The 6,104-nt window shown below is 42.9% G+C and overlaps 1 pseudogene; it reads left to right on the forward strand.

Moving 5' to 3' along the window:
* LOC111958135 (glutathione hydrolase 1 proenzyme-like) overlaps positions 1–6,104 on the forward strand; it is a 99,429-nt pseudogene that overhangs the window by 302 nt on the left and 93,023 nt on the right.

The following is a 6,104-nucleotide window of genomic DNA, read 5'->3' on the forward strand; positions in this document are numbered from 1 at the left end:
CGTACCTAGGGACATCCTGAAGAGGAACGGCTCAGCGGTGGATGCATCTATCGCCGCCCTGCTGTGTGTTGGCCTCCTGAACGCTCACAGCATGGGCATTGGAGGGGGTCTCTTCTTCAACATCTACAACGCTTCCACAGGTGAGTCAGTGAGTCCTGATGACACCACAAATTATAAAGGCTAACAAACACATCCATTTGTCTGTATTTTGTATCACTGTTCGACAGGGAAGGTAGAAACCATTGACGCGAGGGAGACAGCACCCATGAACGCGACGGAAGACATGTTTGGCGAAAACACCCAGCTTTCTCGGAAAGGTACCATTTTTACTGTTCTGGAATGTACGTCAGGCACAGGGTAGGCTAGGCAGGTTCTGTAGTTCAAACCATCCTGAGATAACAGTTGAATAGTAATATCGTAGCTGTCATGTATCACAGTGGGGTAGGGATAGAGAGAAGATAACACTGTGTTTGAACCTTCTGGCAGCCTCTTCCCTGATCTTCCATCATTCTAAGGAAAATTAGCTCTAACCTTCTGCATCATATGCATTGCTAAGGGGGCAACAGTTTGACCTGTCAAAACGGGGAAATGGAATGATACGCATTTTAAATCCTTTCTGGGCAGGGTTCCAACTTTGTGCAAAATGTGGTAAAGACTTCTTTGCATAACAGGTGGATTGTCTATAGCCATTCCTGGGGAGATCCGTGGTTACGAGATGGCACACAGGAGACACGGCAGGCTGCCATGGAAGGAGCTGTTTGAGCCAAGCATTGAGTTGGCACGCGTAGGTTTCCATATAGGCAAAGCCCTGGCCAAGGCCATCGCCAGCAACAAGGACGCTATTCAAGGAGATGCCAATATGTGGTGAGGATAGGACAGGAGATCAAAGAAAACAAATATGAAAAAAAATATTCTGTAATTGCTATATTACTACTACAACCACTTCTACAAATCTAATAATATTGACAAAGATAGACTTAAGTGATATGGATGGTTGATAATAGCTACCCTTTAATGAGAGTGTAAATGAAATGTTCTATAACAGGGATGGGCAACTTTGATGGGGGTGGGGGCCACAAAAAATCTGAACTCATTATGAGGAGTCGCAGTGGCTCTCGGGTCTGTGTACCAACATCCATACCCACACATACAGTCAGTGTCGGCCCTAACCTTTTGGGGGCCCTAAGTGACATTTTGTTGGGGGGCCCCCACCTTGCGAGCAGAACATTTTAGCAGCCCCCCCTTGACAGCAGATAGAAAAATTGAAGTTTTAGAGTTAATTTCCTGCAAATTCTACAMATTTTTTCATGTGGCATAGAGGGGGTGCTGCCGTTTAAAAGCAAGTTTGCTGCAATTCTACACATTTTGCCATGGGGCGGAGAGAAGATTTAGCAATTGCATAACTCATTTCATGCAATTCTATTAATTTTGCCATGGGACTGAGAGAAAAATGTGCAGTTTTACAGCTAATTTCCTGAAATGCTACAAATTTTGCCATAGGGTGGAGAATTGTTTTTTCACTTTTGAATATGATATCTAATCACAAAATCAATGGGGTCCCCTGGTCGGTAATTTGACCATGATTACTACACGTTTAGATAGCTGGCTAGACTAACTTACCAATCAAAAAATGTTTAGCTGACATAGGCTAGTTGAGTGACTGACATAACAAGATAAAAACTACTGATGTACAACAACATTTTGAAATGTCACCTTGTGTGATCTACTATTCTAACTCTCAACATTAAGTTCAGACCCCGACTGAGGCCATCCCTGCTCAATAAAGTACTGTAATTGGATTATTAGTTGGATTTTATCACCGAGTACCACATTGATATATTGCAATCAATAAAATGTGATTACATTGATGTCCAAAATTCATGGCTTCCTCTGTGATTTATTATGACCATTGATGATTTGATTGGCCGCTGTAAAACCTATGATGACAATGCCATGGGAATGCTGGTCCTTTTACTCTACAGATTTATTTGAATAACTCCTGATAAGTTTTCTGCTCCTGTTTTTGTATTCCAGTGAAGTGTTCTGTGACTCCCAGAAAAACATCCTGAAGGAAAATGATATCATTAAATTTCCCAAACTAGCAGACACCTACAAGAGGATAGCGGAGGAAGGACCTGATGTTTTTTACAATGGGACAATGGCACAGACAATTGTTGATGACATCCAGGCAGCAGGTCTTTCTCTATTTCTTGTGCATTATAATATTCTATTAAAGCTCATCATTCTTGCTGTAACCACTATGATGATGATTAGACAAGACAGATCTGATAGGCAGTTTGTCTATGTGCTTCTTCAGCAGTTATTATTTTCACTTCTCAGGTGGGATTATCACCCTGGAGGACCTGTTGGACTACTGGCCTGTGTTGAATGAGAACCCACTGAAGCTGACCGTGGGCGAGTACACCATGCACGTCCCAGACGCCCCCTCCAGCGGCCCAGTCCTGGCACTCATACTCAACATAGTGGACGGTGAGCAGCAGCCTAGATAACTCTGAGTCTGAACTCAGCCATGCGCTTGCGGACCAGAGGATGTCAGGTTTCCTTCCACTGTACCACTTGGACAGTGTTTCCGCCCCCTCCATAACCACCACCGCCCCTCTACATGAATCCAGCACAGCTAATTGACCAGATGCAGAGAGTGTGGTCATGGAGAAGATGATTAGTCGTGCTTTAGACACAGGGGGCATCATCATCCACCACTAATTGACTGTAAACAAACAGCTCAGGCCTCCCAGTTTGTCATCTCATCTTAAGAGAGCTCTCTGGACATTATCTCACTGGAAATGAACTAAACTGTCTAGTCCTCTACATCTTGACATCAACCATAGCTGCTCGTGTTTGTGCAAAAACAAGGACGGAATCAGACGGAAATGACCCTGTGACGGAAACACCGAATTACATTAAAACTGTATCTTTGAAAATTGAACACAGTTCTTTTTTTGGGCTGACATATTAGATCGATTAAATGTGGCCCGTGAGGGTTTTTGTAAGCTTTTTGGGGGATAATGATAATGAATCGATACATTTTCAAATAACTCCCCTTTTTCTGCCCACAAATTCATTTTGACGAACAAATCGGTCGCCAAAAAATCAGTGCGGCCATCCGTTGAATTTTGAAATCCCCGATGTGGCCTTAGAGTAAAAAGTTTACTCACCCATGTATTAGATCAACATTTTTGTGTGCTTTTTCTACAGGGTATAACTTCACTGGCACAAGTGTTTCAACGGCCGAGAAAAAGACTCTGACGTATCACCGCATCGTGGAGGCTTTCCGGTTTGCTTATGCCAAGAGGAGCAAACTAGGGGATCCACGTTATCTCAATATCACTGATGTGAGAACCCCGATACACAGCTTTCAAATAAAAAGTTTCACTCAACAATATATATACACAGTGCATTCGGAAAGTATTCAGACCTCTTGACTTTTTCCACATTTTGTTACCGAACAGCCTAATTCTAAAATTAATTAAATTGTCACCACCCCTCAATCTACACACATTACCCAGAATGACAGAGCAAAACAGGTTATTAGATTTGTTTGTAAATGTATTACAATAAAAATGTATTACAAATAAAAACCTGGAATATCACATTTACAAAAGTATTCAGACCCTTAACGCAGTACTTTGTTGAAGCACCTTTGGCAGTGATTACAGCCTTGGTCTTGGGTATGACGCTACAAGCTTGGCACACCTGTATTGGGGAGTTTCTCACATTCTTCTCTGCAGATCCTCTCAAGCTCTGTCAGGTTGGATGAGGAGCATCGCTGTACAGCTATTTTCAGGTCTCTCCAGAGATGTTTGATTGGGTTCAAGTCGATCTCTGGCTGGGCCACTCAAGGACATTCAGAAACTTGTCCTGAAGCCACTCTTGCATTGTCTTGGCTTTGTGCTTAGGGTCGTTGTCCTGCTGGAAGTGAACCTTCACCCCAGTCTGAGGTCCTGAGTGCTCTGGAGCAGGTTTTTATTAAGGATCTCTCTGTACTTTTCTCCATTCATCTTTCCCTCAGTCCTGACTAGTCTCCCAGTCCCTGTCGCTGCATCCCCACAGCATGATGCTGCCACCACCATGATTCAACGTAGGGATGGTGCCACGTTTTCTCCAGACGTGACGCTTGGCATTAGCCAAAGAGTTCAATCTTGGTTTACCAGACCAGAGAATCTTGTTTCTCATGGTCTCAGAGTCCTTTAGGTGCTTTTGGAAAACTCCAAGCGGGCTGTCATGTGCCTTTTACTGAGGATGGCTTCCATCTGGCCACTCTACAATAAAGGCCTGATTGGTGAGTGCTGTAGAGATGGTTGTCCATCTGGAAGGTTCTCCCATCTCCACAGAGGAACTCTGGAGCTCTGTCAGAGTGACCATCGGGTTCTTGGGCACTTCTATGATCAAGGGTCTTCTCCGCCGATTGGTCAGTTTTGCCGGCGGGCAGCTCTGGAAGAGTCTTGGTGGTTCCAAACTTCTTCCATTTAAGAATGATGGAGGCCACTGTGTTCTTGGGGACCTTCAATGCTGCAGAAATGTTTTGGTATCCTTCCCCAGATCTGTGCCTTGACACAATCTGTCTCGGAGCTCCACGTACAATTCCTTTGTCCTCATGGCTTGGTTTTTCCTGTGACTGTCAACTGTGGGACCTTATATAGGCAGGTGTATGCCTTTCCAAATCATGTCCAATCAATTGAATTTACCACAGGTGGACTCCAATCAAGTTGTAGAAACATCTCAAGGATGATCAACAGAAACAGGATGCACCTGATCTCAATTTTGAGTCTCATAGCAAAGGGTCTGAATACTTACTTTATGTACATGTAACAAAATGTGGAAAAAGGGAAGGGGTCTGAATACTTTCCGAATGCACTGTATTTGACTTTAAATAAAAATGGTTTGTAGTTGTTTACTGAACATGCTCTATAATCACATGCTGTTGACTGCTGTTCAACATTGCCAGGAGAAACTAATTGAATTCCTATTTGATGATTTTATCTTCTCTCCAGCTCATCCACAACATGACCTCAGACTACTTTGCTGACGGGATCAGGAGCAGATCACAGATGACACCACTCATCCCGCCAGCTACTACGAGCAAGATTATTTTGTCCCAGACAATCATGGGACAGCACACCTGTCCGTCATAGCTGAGGATGGAAGTGCTGTGGCTGCCACCAGCACAATCAATCTATAGTAAGAGTCCTACAAGGCAAGACCTCCTCTGAGACAATAGGACTGATGAATACATAATGCTACAGGGTAGATTATAGATATCCAGAGACAGATCCTTAATATAGTATGCATGTGCACTCTAAACAACTTTGTTGCTGAGGTCTTACTAAGAATCTTCTATTTGCATTTAACCCAAAAATAACATGTATAGGTTACTTAACTCCTATAATCACTTAACTCTAACTACTTACTATCATTCCTATCTTCAGTTTTGGCTCAAAAGTCATGTCCCGATCAACTGGCATCATTTTTAATGATAGATGGATGACTTCAGCTCTCCATACATCACAACGGCTTTGGAATCCCTCCATCTCCTAACAACTTCATCCAGCCTGGTGAGAATAGGAAATGAAATCCATATCCTTTTGCTGGTAGGCTACTGAAAGTTCTCAATTTACACATGACTCCAGTTTGAACCTTGGCTGGTTTGTTTTCTGAGAATACCTTTTGGTCTGAAGATTTATCTCCCTCTCATTTTTAGGTAAAAGGCCTCTCTCTTCTATGTGCCCAACTATTATCTCTGACAAAGACAATAGAGTGAAAATGGTGGTGGGAGCCTCTGGTGAACAAAGATCACCACAGCAACTGCCTAGTAAGTTTTGATCCATACACATAAATGTCCTCTCTAAAACTGATATAGCCTATACTAACACATGACATCCATCTATCCTTACATGTGATATTGTGATGAATCAGAGTGCAAGAAGCTTCCTTTTCTCATTTACATAGGTGATTCTGAATACCTTGTTCTTTGACTACGACCTGAAAAAAGCTGTGACACTACCTCGAATTCACAATCAACTCAACCCAAGTATGACTGTAGTGGAGGACGGCTTTGAAAAGGTGGGTAATTCTGAACAATATCG

This window comes from Salvelinus sp. IW2-2015, linkage group LG33 (assembly GCF_002910315.2).
Source record: "Salvelinus sp. IW2-2015 linkage group LG33, ASM291031v2, whole genome shotgun sequence".
In the NCBI taxonomy this organism is placed as follows: Eukaryota; Metazoa; Chordata; class Actinopteri; order Salmoniformes; family Salmonidae; genus Salvelinus; species Salvelinus sp. IW2-2015.